The 15,187-nt window shown below is 39.2% G+C and overlaps 1 pseudogene; it reads right to left on the reverse strand.

Annotated features, from left to right (window-relative positions):
* Nucleotides 1-12,048: 12,048 nt before the first annotated feature.
* The window catches only part of LOC101544045 (40S ribosomal protein S3a-like), a 67,227-nt pseudogene continuing 64,088 nt past the window's right edge, over nucleotides 12,049-15,187 (reverse strand).

Genomic DNA, 15,187 nt, shown 5'->3' on the forward strand with positions numbered 1-15,187 from the left:
TTTTATGAAATCACAGCAAATCTATACCAAACTTGAATAATATAGAGAATTATTGTTACTGTTTTTGGCATGTTGAATGGGTAGTTTGCCAGGATCTGCTGTGCGGACGAGATACTCTCAGTAGCTTGCCAGGCTCTCCGAGAGGGACAGAGGACTCGAACCCAGGTCAGCCACATGCAAGACAAATGCCTCACCTACTGTGCTAAGACATAAAATAATATAAAATTTAAAAACATAATAAAAATTGTGAGATGTGCTGAGCCAAGGAGAACATGTATATGGCCAGTAGCAACATTAAAATGCCCATTGTCATTTAGTATCATAAACATAAATCAAAAAAGTAAAGAGGTATCACAATATACTCATACTTGTAAGAATGACCTACATCAAAGGAGTCAGAAACAGCAAGTGCTAGTAACGGGGTGTTGAAAAGAAATCCTCATACAATGTTGAATGGAAAATAAATCTTGTGTTGAATAGAAAATAAGACATAGATTTATGGAAAAATTCAAAACAGACCTATAGATATAATCCCGTTGCTTGATTTATGTCCAAAGAGCACAAAAATATAGTTGCAAAAATATTTGCAAATATCTATATTTATTGTAGACTAGTCATAATGGTCATGATTTGGAAAAAACACAAGTGCCCATCAGACCAGTAGTTGAGATAATATAGTCCATAAACACAGTAGAATACTGTTTATTCAAAAGATAAAATCTTAAATTTTGCGTCAGCATGGAAATATAGGACGTTATGCTAAATTAAATAAGTTATAAGAACAAATACCAGATGATCTCACTCATATATAAAAAACAAGCATAGAAATTGACAGCATCTATAGTAAGCACATTCTTAAATTCTGGCCATACAATGAGTGTACCCAGGTGATAAGAAGTTTACCAAAGGGATGGGGACTGTGGACTAGTGGTAGTGGTATGCTAACACTGAAAGTTAATGAGATAAGAAATATAAAATAAACCCTTAAAATAAACCAAAGTTATCTCAACAAAAATGTAATTGAAAAACAATAACAAACCAAAAAAATACCCAACTATTAATCCTAGGGTACATGTCTTCTAGGCACAAATTAATAGGGCAGATGAGCAGGTCAAACCTTTTGATAGATGCGCTCACTTCACACATTTAGGTCCATACAGAATCCTTGAATCTGAGCCTTATGGGCAGGAGTTGAAACTTCTAGGGATAAAGCATAGAAATCTTTCTGCGTTTGCCTCATACTTACTGTGACTTCCCTCCTCTGTTATTTTCCTCCAGCAGGGGATTTGGTGCCAGTGCTGCCCATCTTACTCTGGTCATGCCTCCCTTCTCTACAGTATCTAGTTTTCACTTGGGAAATGTCTACTTCTTTTGTTCTGAGAAAGACCCAAGATTTCCACAGCTCCAGGAACTTCTCCATCCCTGCCAAACAGTAGGGCTCCCAAGAAGACATGAAAACAGGTTGATGGCAAAAACACAGAACTGATTTAAAGTGGATATTTTATGAGGACCTTGGAAAAGTCCAGGAGTGGGCAATTTTTTTTCCAAGTCTATCTCAGTAAAAGAGGAAAAGGAGAACACTGATAAGTTATATAGTCCATGTATGTGCTTGGACCTGGCATATGTAACTTTATCTCAAACATATCTCTATGGGAGGCTCAAGGCGTCCCTTAAATCACATGCCCTGCAGACATGGATGTGAGTTTCAACCCAGGGTAGAAGGCATTGAAAATCTTAGGGTGGGTCCATCTGTACCAGGGCTGGAGAACATCAAGTCTCATCTGTTATTGGGCTTCTGCTCTAATATTTAATTGATTTTCTTCTGTTTCTCCTACTTCACCTCTATTTCAGTAGGGTGTTTTTTGTTTGTGTGGTTTTGTGGGTTTCTTGGGTTTATTTTGCATTTCTTGCAACTTTTCTCAATCATCCAAACAATTCCGGAAAGACAGGCTTTCTGATTCTCTGTCAATTCTCAGGGGATACTCACTGGAAAACATGCCTAGTCTGCTCCTAAACAGAGTGCCACAGAAGTTTAAGAAGTTCCTGCAGTATCATTTCAAAAAAGCATAGTGCCCCGATATTTGTGTGATGACCCTGCAACTCAGGTGAGTAAGTGTGGGTGACCCCCAAGTTCAGGTGAGACAGGTATGCATAATGAGTTTTTCTGGTTTGGTCAGTAAATAGTGATGTCATCCAGACTCGGGTAGAACAGTTGTGGGTGACACCATGCTCATGTGGATGATCTGCTGCTCAGGTTGGCAGGTGAAGGTCCTGAAGGACAGACCAGGAAAATGAGACGGAATACAATTGCATCAAAGACCAAAGAAACTGGCCAGGACTTCTTCTGTCAGAAATCTTTGAGTCAGGATGGGAAAGGAATGAGAAAAAATTTCTAGAGAAAAGTGGTTGTGAGCTCATAAAACACAGTGTAACAGGATATCTACCTCTCACATTCTCTACTCAAGAGAGTGTCTCCAATTTCTGGTTTTAATCTTTGTCAGTTTTTTTTGTTTGTTTGGTAACCCCCTGTTCACTCCATTTCACAGGTGGAAAGCACAAGACTTTCTCATGAGCCTTGCACCAAGTTGAAAGGAAAACCAGATCTCCACATACTCTCATGCTCTCCATCATGGGTTCCCTTCCCTGTGTTGGGAGAGGGGGAGGGGGGTTGCAGTCATTCCCTCCTTCCTTTGACATCCTATTCATTTCTCTTGTAGGTGTGTTGCACGCAGAATTTAGGGCAAGGGGGTCTTCCCCCAAACCAGAAAGCATCTCAGCAGCATTTGCTGGATGTGGTATCTGACAAAAGGAGGGATGTGTCAGGGACAGCCCAGCTGTAGGACTTTAAGAGCCTGAGAGGCAGCTGCTTCTCAACCCCAGACCTGCTACAGCGAAGAGCTGAAAGCCCTGCACACCAGCTGAGTTCATTAAATAGCTTCTGCGTATTCATCTTTTGTTCCTACTTAATGGAGGTTACAGAGAATGGGAGGAGGTGAAAGCCAGTCTGTGTGGGGCTCTGTGGGAATCACCATGGGAACGGAAGACAGCCTGATCAGCACTGTAGGGATCTACCCCTGAGGGCACTCGGCGGTCCATCTGTGAAGGGGTGCATGCCCAGGTAACCCTACTCAGCAGTGGGGACCCACTAGGATGACGGGTGTAAAGAGCTCATCCGTAGCGGGGGTGGGGGGAGAGAAGACTGCCCACGGCTGCCCTCCCCTTCTCCCACTCTCGGGGTTTCTGCTGGAGTCAGCAGGAACAGCTGAATCAGGACTTCCGGTGGGAGCAGAGAGCATGTCTGCCCGCTCATTCTTCACAGCCCTTATCTTGAAAGGATGGGAAGGGAAACAACTCAGGCAGTGAATCAGCGGGTTTCTTTCCGTGGCTGGTGGATCAGGGACGTAAGGAGTGGCCTGACCCCACAGTCAGCATGAACTCTTGGACCTGTAGCTAGAGGTCACTCCTTTGACCCAGAGCTCCCTGCCGTAGTAGAGGTCGCTGGTAAAAGACTAAACACAGCAGGGAAGAGACACTGAACCTCAAACTCCTGGAATGGGTGTAGACCTTCCAGTTTTAACACATCCCCTGCGGATTATGAGGACTTCTAAGTGATTCTCCCAGAGCAAGGAGGGAGTGCTACTTCGTGCAAAGAGAGAGCATTCAAAAGCAGTCAGGCACCCAGGTGGCAAAGCTATTTGGAAAGACCTGCTGTTCCAGGCATCATGACACCCTTGCTGCCAGAAGATTTTTTTCCTCACCCAATCACCTGACTAGAACAGAAATTAATGGTCTTTCATTTCAGTGGTCTTTCTTTTCTTAGCCATCACATTGTCTGTTTATAAATGAAATTGTACATGTGACACTAATATACATTGGAGCAAATGGAAATGCAGATGCTCTAGATGCAATGGGTTGGGTGTGGAAAGAGCGGAGTCCTAGATTCTCTTGCATGACCCTGTGGTACATCATGGACTCCCCCGGATTCCAAGGTGCAGTTTTCAAAGTTATTGTAATCCCAACCTTTTTGCTTAAATTTTCCTGTTTTGGATATACAAGACACTGTAGAATTATACAAGAAAAAAATCTCCAATTGCATCAAAAATGGGGAGAAGAAATGGACAGAAGCTTCCTTTGAAAAGAAATACAAATGGCCAAAAGGCACATGAAAAAAATTCTCTACATTACTAATCAGAGAGATGCAAATCAAAATAACAATGAGATACATCTCACACCACAGAGACTGGCACACATCAAAAAGAACAAGGAAAACCAGTGCTGGTGCGGATGTGGGGAGAAGGGACTCTCTTTCATTGTTGGTAAAAATGCCAACTGGTCCAGCCTTTTTGGAAAACAATATGGGTATTCCTTTAAAAACTAGAAATTGAGCTTTCACATGACCCCACAATACCACTTATTGGACTATATCCTGAGGGTGCAAAGAGCACAGTAGAAATGACATCTGCGGGGCTGGAGCGATAGCACCGCTGGTAGGGTGTTTGCCTTGCACGCGGCCGACCCGGGTTCGATTCCCAGCATCCCATATGGTCCCCTGAGCATGGCCAGGGGTAATTCCTGAGTGCAGAGCCAGGAGTGACCCCTGAGCATCTCTGGGTGTGACCCAAAAAGCAAAAAAAAAAAAAGAAATGACATTGCACCTGTATGTTCATTGCAGCACTGTTCACAATAGCCAGAATCTGGAGATAACCCGAGTGCCTGGGAGTAGACAACTGGTTAAAGAAATTTTGGTACATCTACACAATAGAATATTATGCAGCTGTTAGGAAAGATGAAGTCATAGAACTTGCTTATCAGTGGATGGTCATGGAGAGTATCATGCTGACTAAAATGAGTCAGAAAGAGAGGACAGAAATAGAATTACTACACTCATTTGTGAAATATAAAATAACATAATATGAGATAGACTCCCAATGACAGTAGATACAAGGGGCAGGAATATTGCTCCATAATTGGAAGTCTGCCTCATGAGTTGGAGGAGAAGGCAACTGGAATAGAGAAGGGATCACGAAGTCACTGATAGTTGGAGGGATTGTTCAGGATGGGAGATGTGTGCTGAAAGTAGATAAAGGACCAAATGTGATAACCTCTCAGTATCTATATTGCAACCATAATGCCCAAAAGTAGAGAGAGATTATGGGAGAAATTGTCTGCTATAAAGAAAGGCAGGGGGACAGTTGGGATGGGGGGAAGAAACTGAGGACATTGGTGGTGGAAAATGTGCATTGGTTGAGGTGTGGGTGTTTGATTATTGTATGACTGAAACTCAAACATGAAAGCTTTGTAACAGTATCTCTCACGGTGATTCTATAAATGAATAAATAAATAAATAAAATTATCCTATTTCTACACTAATAAAAGCAGGTTTTTACATATTTGGAGGTATATAACCAGTTTTCCTTTTATCCCCTACTTATAAGAGAAATTTCTGCTTATGCTTTCTACATTTAGATCAGTCTGTTGGATTAACCTTGCAGAAGCTATGTCACATTTCAAATTAACAAATTTTTCAGGTAATCTCCTGGCAAAGCTCAGTAATCCAAGGACAGCTCTCAGCTATCCTCAGTCAGGTCACCCAGGTCAGTGGGTCAATGCGAGGGTTCAAGGATGCAGTATTACTTGGGTCATGTTGAAATGGCCTCTACCCAAAGGGTACCAGCTAGAAGAAATCCAAATAGAAATACCCCAAGACACATCCTGATCAAAATGACCAAAACCTTAGATAGAGACAAAATCCTGAAAGCAGCAGGATCAAAGAAAGAAATTGCCTATAAAAGAGCATCCTTAAGATTCACAGCCAACTTGTTTGATGAAACCCTCATGGCCCGAAAACAGTGGTGGGAGATAGTGAAAAAACTCAATGAAATAAATGCCTCACCAAAAAATACTTTACCTGGCTAGACTCTCATTCATAACAGAAGGAACAACATACAGTTTCACAGATAAACAACAGTTCAGGAACTTCATAGACTTAAAACCATGGTTACAAGAACAACTGAACAGGCTACTTTAAGTCAAGACAGGCTCCTCAAATACACCAAATTTTAGCAGAAAAATGGGACAAAACCCCATAAAAATAATCTCTCGCAATGTCAATGGGCTCAACGCACCAATTAAAAGACACAGAGTTGCAGGATGGATTAGAAAATTGAACCCAACATTTTGCTGCCTGCAAGAAACACATCTCAACAATCAGAGCAAACACAGGCTCAAAGTCAAAGGCTGGAAAACAATCGTACAGGTGAACAACTCCCATAAAAAAGCTGGTGTAGCCATCTTAGTATCAGACCACATTGATTTCAGACTGAAGAAGGTCACAAGAGACAGTGAAGGGCATTTCTTATTGATAAAGGGATCTGTACAACAAAAAGAACTAACAATACTAAATATATAAGCACCTAATGAGGGACCAGCAAAGTACTTAAAACAACTACTCATAGACTTGAAGAAAGACATCAATAGCAACACAACACTAGTGGGAGACGTCAGCACTGCCTTATCACCTCTTGATAGATCAACTAGACTCAAGCTTAGCAAGGACATACTTCATCTGAGGGGAAAAATGGAAGAAATGGACTTAGTAAATATATACAGGACACTTCATCCTCAAAAAGCTGAATATGCATTCTTCTCAAGTGTGCATGGAACATTCTCCAAGACAGACCACATGCTGAGCCACAAAACATACCTCCATAAAGTTAAGAAGATAGTGATTGTATCAACGATCTTCTCAGACCACTATGCACTGAAATTAGAAGTAAATCACACACACAAACAGAAAACAAAATCAAACACCTGGAAATTAAACAGCTCACTATTGGACAACGAGTGGCTTAGAAAGGAAACCAAAGAGGAAATCAAAAGATTTCTGGAAATGAACGAAAACAAGGACACAAGTTACCAAAACTTATGGGACACAGCAAAATCTGTGTTAAGAGGAAAGTTTATAGCTCTACAAGCATTCATCAGGAAGGAGGAGCGAGCCCATAGAAGCAACTTAACTTCACAGCTTGGAGAATGACCAACAAAAGAAGCTCAATCCAAACAGGAGGAAGTAAATAATAAAACTTAAAGCAGAAATTAATGAAATGGAAACCCAAAAAACAATCCAAAAGATCAATGAAACCAAGAGCTCGTTCTTTGAGAAAATAAACAATATCAATAAACCTCTAGCAAGATTCACAAAAAAATAGAGAGAAAACCCTGATAAACTGAATTAGAAATGAAAAAGGTGACATTACAACAGAAATTACAGAAATTCAAAGGATCCCCAGAGATTACTTTGAGAATGTTTATGCCACAAAACAGGAAAACCTCAAGGAAATGGATAAATTCCTAGATTCCTATAGACTTACAAGGCTGAATCAAGAAGACCTGGAATAACTGAACAGAACTATCACCATCAAGGAAATTGAAAACAGTAGTAAAATCTCCCCAAGCACAAAAGTCCTAGTCCAGATGGATTCACTAGTGAATTCTTCCTAACCTTTAAAGAGGAATTACTCCCAATCCTCTTTAAGCTTCTCCAGGAGATTTTAATATCAAAAACACTTCCAAACAGTTTATATGAAGCAAATATCACCCTGGTACCAAAGCAGAAAAAGATACTACAAAGAAAGAGAATTACAGACCAATATTCATGATGAACACAGATGCAAAGATCCTCAACAAAATATAAGCAAACAGAATCCAATGATTCATCAAAAAGATCATACACCATGACCAAGTAAGATTCATCCCAGGGATGCAAGTATGGTTTAACATTTGCAAGTCAATCAACAAAATTCATCATATCAATAAAAGCAATAATAAAAACCATGTGATTATACTTATAGATTCAGATAAAGCATTTGACAAGATCCAGCACCCATTTATGATGAAAACTCTTAGCAAAATGGGCATGGAAGAAACTTTCCTCAACATAACCAAAGCCATCTACCACAAGCCCACAGCAAGTATCATTCTCAATGGAGAAAAACTAAAAGCCTTCACTCTAAGATTGGGCACAAGACAAGGTTGCCCACTTTTGCCACTCCTATTCAATATAGTACTGGAAGTCCTGGCCATAGCTGTTAGACAAGAAAAAGATATCAAGGGCATACAGACAGGAAAGGAAGAGGTCAAGCTATCACTATTTGCAGACGATATGATACTATAGTTAGAAAACTCTAAAGACTATAGAAAAGCTCCTAGAAACAATAAGTCAATATAGCAAAAGTGACAGGCTACAAAATCACCACCCAAAAGTCCATGGCTTTCATATATACATATAATGAAAGAGAAGACAGAGACATTAAAAAAACAATCCTGTTCACAATAATACCTCACAAAATCAAGTACCTTGAAATCAGCTTAACAAAAGAGGTGAAGGACCTATACAAAGAAAATTACAAAACACTAATCCAAGAAATAAAGGAGGACACTAGGAAATGGAGAGAAATCCCCTAATCATGGATAGGGAGAATTAGCATGATCAAAAAAACAATACTGCCCCAAAAAACTATACAAGTCCAATGCAGACCCTATCAGGATATCCATGACATTTTTCAAAGAAATAGAGAAAACACTCCTGAAATTCATATGTAACAATAATCCTCCATGAATAGCTGAAGCAATCCTTGGGAAAAAGAAGATGGGTGGCATCACCTTCATCAACTTCAAACTCTACTAAAAAGCAGTAGTAATTGAAACAGCATGGTATTGTGCTAAAAACAGACCTGCAGACCAATGGAACAGAGTTAAATATGCTATCACAGACTCCCAAATATATGGCAACTTAATCTTGGACAAAGGAACAAGAAATGTGAAGTGGAACAAGGAAAACCTCTTCAACAAGTGGAGCTGGCAAAACTGGATAGCTAACTGGAAAAAATGAACTCAGGCCTCTGTCTAATGCCAGGCACAGAAGTCATATCAAAGTGAATTAAAGACCTCAATATCAGACATGAATACATAAAGTACATGGAGGAAAATGTAGGTAGAACCATCCATGACATTGAAACAAAAATCATATTTAAGGATGAAACACCACCAACCAAGCAAATGGAAACAAACATAAACAAATGGGACTACATCAAATTAAGAAGCTTCTGCACTTCAAAAGAAACAGTGACCAAAATACAGAGAGAGCCCACAGAATGGGAAAGAATATTTACAAATACCCATCTTATAAGGGATTAATATCCAGGATATACAAGACACTAGAAGAATTGTATAAGAAAAAAACCGCCAACCCCATCAAAAAATGGGGAGGAGAAATGAACAGAAGTTTTCTCAAAAAAGAAATACTAATGGCCAAAACAACATGAATAAATGCTCCACATCACTAGTCATCAGGGAGATGAAAATCAAAACAATAGTGAGTTATCATCTCACACCACAGAGACCGGCACACATTCAAAAGAGAAAAATAACCAGTGCTGGCATGGATGTGGGGAAATAGGGACACTCTTTCATTGTTGGTGGGAATGGTCCATCCTTTCTGGAAAATTATATGGACAATCCTTCAAAAACTAGAAATTGAGCTTCCATATGACCCCACAATACCACTTCTGGGAATATATCCCAAGGATGCAAATGAGCACAGTAGAAATGACATCTGTACCTATATATTCATTGCAGCACTGTTCACAATAGCCATAATATGGAAACTACCCATGTGCCCTAGAACAGATGACTTGTTAAAGAAACTTTGGTACATCTACACAATGGAATACTATGCAGCTGTTAGGAGAGATGAAGTCATTAAACTTGCTTATAAATGGATAGACATGGAGAGTGTTATGCTAAGTGAAATAAGTCAGAAAGAGAGAGACAAACATATAAGGACTGCACTCATTTGTGGAATATAGAATAACATTACATGAGGCTGACACCCAAGGGCAGTAGATTCAAGGGCCAGGGGGATTGCCCCATAGCTGAAAGACTCCTTCATGAGCGGAAGGGAGAAGGCGGATGGAATAGAGAAGGGATCACTAAGAAAATGGTGGCTGGAGGAGTCAGTAGGGATGGGAGATGTGTGCAAAAATTAGATAATTGACCAAAACTGTCAGTGTCTGTGTTGCAAGCCATAATGCCCAAAAGTAGAGAGAGAGTATGGAGAATATTGTCTGCCATGGAGGCAGGGGGAATGGGGGTGTATACCGGGGATATTGGTGGTAGGGAATGTGCACTGGTGGAGGGATGGGTGTTTGGTCATTGTGACATTGTAACCCAAACGTGAAAGCTTGTAACTATCTTGCAGTGATTCAATAAAATTTAAATAATAAAAAAAAATAAAAAGAAATAGCCACTAGTGCTGCACCCAGCAATACTCAGAGGACCAAATGGTGCCGGAAATTAAAAAGACTTACACCTCCATCTTTACACTATATTTCTAGTATTTTAATTTATTTTAAAATCTGAAAAATTAAAATAAGCTGATCCCATTCATTTACTTGGCAAATTAAATAAAATAAGATATTGATTTATTTGTTTCAGGATTAGTGTCAGGACCCAAACCCAGGGGACTCACACATGAAAAGCAAGTGTTCCACTGCTGAACTGATACCCTGACCTGTAGGCTATGAATTAAGCCTTTGTAATATTATCTGGTACATAATTAATTATAGTTAATTGGATGCTGTTGGTATCAAAAACAATTATTTTATTCATATGTACTAAAAAATTTTATTGTATTTTGATCCACCTGGCAGTGTTGTCTCTTTGCTCAGCCACCACTCTTGGTGGAGCTCAGAAGAAAATATGTGGTGCCCAGAATTGAAGGCAAGGGGTTGGTCATCTGGAAGTCAAGTACCCTACCAGCTATACTATCGTCCAGCCCTTGATATGTGCATTTTTGTGCGTTGAAATACGCACTGCTGATGTTTCCTCCATCTTAACTTTATCAGCAGCAACCTCTATAAACAAATGGAATCCCTGGGACTTCATAAAAGAAATTGAATTCTTCAGCTAAGATGACCTTAACTCTCTGACTCTGTCTGACACCTCACTTTAAGATTCTCTAGATCCCCATACTCCTTTCCTTCTGCCTCCCATTGATTGCCTGTTTTGTTCATCCATTTGCCTTTCTGCCTGTTTTTGAGAAGTTGTTCTTTCTCAGGAATATCCATTGTCTACTTGGAGACTGTGTATCTCCAATCCCATCCATAACTAGATCTCTTGCATTATCTCAGCAAAAAGGATTTTTAATAGCCCCACATAGGTTTAAATGACAGTCTTGTCTTATCTCTTCTGTGCACTGGAACATCTCCTCCAGAGTTGGCTTCATTTTCCAAGTGTGGTAAATTGTTTATCATTAATTCTCTGGAAATTTTATCACAAGAAAATGAAACTTATTGTTAACAGAATGGAAGATTTTCAGTTCTTTAGCAATGTTAGAATGCTGGTCATTCTAATTTATTAAAGAATCATTCCTCCAGGGTTCCTTAACACTCGATGCCCAGGTCTTAGAACTTAGAAAAACTGGGAGTTTCAACAGCAGAAATTTATTTTCCACATTTCTGAAGACTGAAAGGTAAAGATCAACATGTGAACTGCATAGAGACCTAAGTTTTCTCTTTTTCCCTTGTCTTGCAGAAGAGATCTAATTGGGTCCTTCCATTTGTGCGCATTCTCTCTGTGTGTCAAAAATCCTTTTTATTATGGGGCACCAATTACAATTACAATTGCCAGATTGCATTTGTACTTTAACTTATATGAATTTTAAAGTATAACAACATTATAGATCCTACATCCAAATTTCACCACATTCAGTAGTATTGGCATTGGAGCTACAACCTGAGGTTTGGAGGACACGGTCAAATCTCCAGCATTCAATCTTCTCTGTGAGATTTTATCTTCTTGCTTGATAACTTGCAGGATTCTGTACTAAGTTCTCATGACCATTGAATATGTTTATCCAGTCCCATACCTATATTTGGACACAGGTCAGATATAGTACTTGGATATCACAAAGGCATATTTTCTTTTTTTCTTCTTTTTTTACACCAGCAGAAATAAAACTTTCATTTGTTACCAATGAACATCTGAATTTTAAACAGATTCTTGGACTGGTGGTTCATACCCATCAGCCTCTTCAACTTTAGTGCCTGTCTCATCCCCAGAAGTTTTTCCAGAACTGCTACCTTCACCATGAAGCTCCATGAGTTTTCCAAATTCAAACTTAGGTTTTTTTCAGCATTTTTACTTTTCTAAGAAAGACATCCTGGAGTAGATCAAAAGACTGGCAATACTTTTCTATGTCTTTCCCAATGCTATCTGGAATCAATTTATTAACCACCTCCTTTAAGTCATTTATCTGCACCTCTCGAGTCATGATCTCTATCATCTTTTTTCTAATTTGATTATTGCACTTCTTAGTGAAATAAACACAGAATAGACGAAGCAAACAATCATCAGTAGTCTTGACATCAACAGGAGGCTTAAACATGCTCTGACATTGTTTGACCATGTCAAACTGACATTGTTTGATCATGCCCTTTGAACACATTTTGTCATGGGTTTGGTCCATGCCATGGAAGTTTGTCCAGCAGGTTTTAACCTGAATATCCTGCATAATAAGCTTGAATTTCCTAAAAGTAACTTAATTCTTCTGCAGATCAGTAAGGCTCACTTTGAATACGTGTCACATGAGGCCATTGGATGCAATTTTGGTTGCTTTGGTTGTAGTGTCATGTGTTTCCCAATATTTCTTATATTAAACATTGCAGGTACTTTCACGTCATACCATTCTTTCTTAGAAAATGGATCAACCACTTTCTCCTAGGCTCCTTTTTGCCGCCTTTCGTAAGGCCCTTGTGTAAGGCCTACCAACATGGTGTCGCTTGGAGAGCCGAAGGGGACAAAGGCATATTTTCTTCAACATTATCCATCTGTAGCACTGTATCACTGTCATCCTGTTGTTCATTAACTTGCTCAAATGGGCACCAGTAACATGTCCATTGTGAGACTTGTTGTTACTGTTTTTGGCATATCGAATATGCCATGGGGAGCTTGCCAGGTTCTGCCTTCTAGGCAGGATACTCTCGGTAGCTTGCCGGGCTCTCCGAGAGACACAGAGGAATCGAGTCATCAGGTTCAGCCATGTGCAAAGCAAATGCCCTACCCACTGTGCTATTGCTTCAATGGAAAATTATTCCTCTAAAATTAAAATCAATTTTTCTTTTGCATTTCTCATGTCATTGAATTAATTTGTTACACAACACTCCAATTTATCCTTGCAAAAATTGAGCACTTTATTTGAATTGTATGCATGCTCCCAAAGATTAAAGTACGAGAATATAAGGGTTTTAATTTGATAATTTTATAGATCAGTAGGAAATCCCTTCCATAACAAGTTGAAGGAGACACTTGCAGACATGAGATCAAGGAAGTTTGGCCATTCACAATGCACAAAATTTTCAGCATCATTTTTAGTATATTAGTTATGTAAGGTATTTTTGCTTGTTTAGGAAGTCACACCCAATGGTTCTTAGAGGTTTCTCCAAGAGCACTGTACAAGGGATCACATGGTGCTGGGGACTGGACCTGGGTTTCCCACACGCAAAGCACTGCAGTATTTGTTTTAAACTAGTGCTGTCATGTGGAATAATAGGAGTTCAGTGGGCACAGAGAGGAGAACAATATTCTACTCAGAAACAGGGAGTGTGTGAGAGTAGCATTTAGATACATAGTGAGAAGGTTTCCATGAGGGAAAAGAGGCTGTTGGTGTACGTGGAGACCATGTGTAGGACATCAATGGAAGACTGAAGATTTTTCTTTTCTTATTAAAATGTCATAAGTAAAAACCAATAAATGACAAAATGTTGGGAAAAACGTGGAGAGAAAGGAACTATTGCTCATTGTTGGTGAGAATATAAATTGGAAGTATACTTACTGAAATCCCCGTGGAGTTTTCTCAAAAGATTGAAAATGAGAATTATAGATAATCTAGTTATTCTATTTCTGAGTGTTTACCTGCAGAATGCAAAACTACTAATTTGAAGAGATATGTGCATTCCCATGTTCAGTGAAACATTTACTATAATCAAGAAGAGGAAGTAACCAGTGTTTATAACTAGACTAAGAAGACATACTATATGCACAATGAAAAACTATTATACGGTCTGGAGCAATAGCACAGTGGGTAGGGCATTTGTCTTGCTTGTGGCCAACCCGTGTTTGATTCCCAGTATCCCATATGGTCCCCTGAGCACTGTCAGGGGTAATTCCTGAGTGCAAAGCCAGGAGTGACCCCTGTGCATCACCAGGTGTGACACAAAAAGCATAAAAAAGAAAAAAGAAAAACTACTATAAAAAGTAAATTACTGTCATTTCAAATGGCAAGGAAGGATCTCGAGGATAGTATGTTAGTGCAATATAGACAAAAACATGGCTTGCTCATAGAAAAATAAAATAACAAAATAACTAAATGAGATGAAAATAAAATTTTAGAACTCCAAGATAAAAGTCCAGGTCACAAGAAGGAAAAAGTATAGCCAGATCATACAAAAGGGATAAGTTGTATGGTATCACTGTATCACTGTCACTGTCATCCCATTGTTCAACAATTTCCTGGAGTGGGAGCCAGTAACATTTCCATTTGTCCCAGCCCTGAGATTTTAGCAGCCTCTGCTTAATTATCTCTCCCAACAATTGGAGGCTCTTTTCAGGATCAGGGAAACGAGACTGTTATTGTTACTGCATTTGGCATATCTAATATGCCAAGGGGAGCTTGTCAGGCTCTTTCATTGTATGGTAAAAGATAGAAATACATTTTCAGTGTTGAAATTTTTATTGTATATAGAGATGATAGTTTATAATGATTCACTTCTGAAACATACAATTCTACAATGAAATGACAATAATAAAAATTTAACAATTAATTGAAATCCACTGATGGGTTTTTATAGTGGGTAGATGACATAAGATATTCAATAAATAATAGATACTAGGACTACTAATGGTGAGCACATTAAATCCCGTTATTTACCTTTTTCTATAAATGATGTCATAACTATGTGGGAAGTACTCCTTCAAAGTCCTTGCTTCAGAGTTTAATACCAGTTCCCCTCCTTTTGTGTGCTGGTGTTGGCGTTCAGAAGTCCCTCTCTAGATTTTGCCCTTCATTGAGAAAAGCTGTCTTGTTCAAAATCATTCCATGAGGAGGCCGGGAGAAGGATCATTCACATTA

Source organism: Sorex araneus, chromosome X (assembly GCF_027595985.1).
Source record: "Sorex araneus isolate mSorAra2 chromosome X, mSorAra2.pri, whole genome shotgun sequence".
Lineage (NCBI taxonomy): Eukaryota > Metazoa > Chordata > Mammalia > Eulipotyphla > Soricidae > Sorex > Sorex araneus.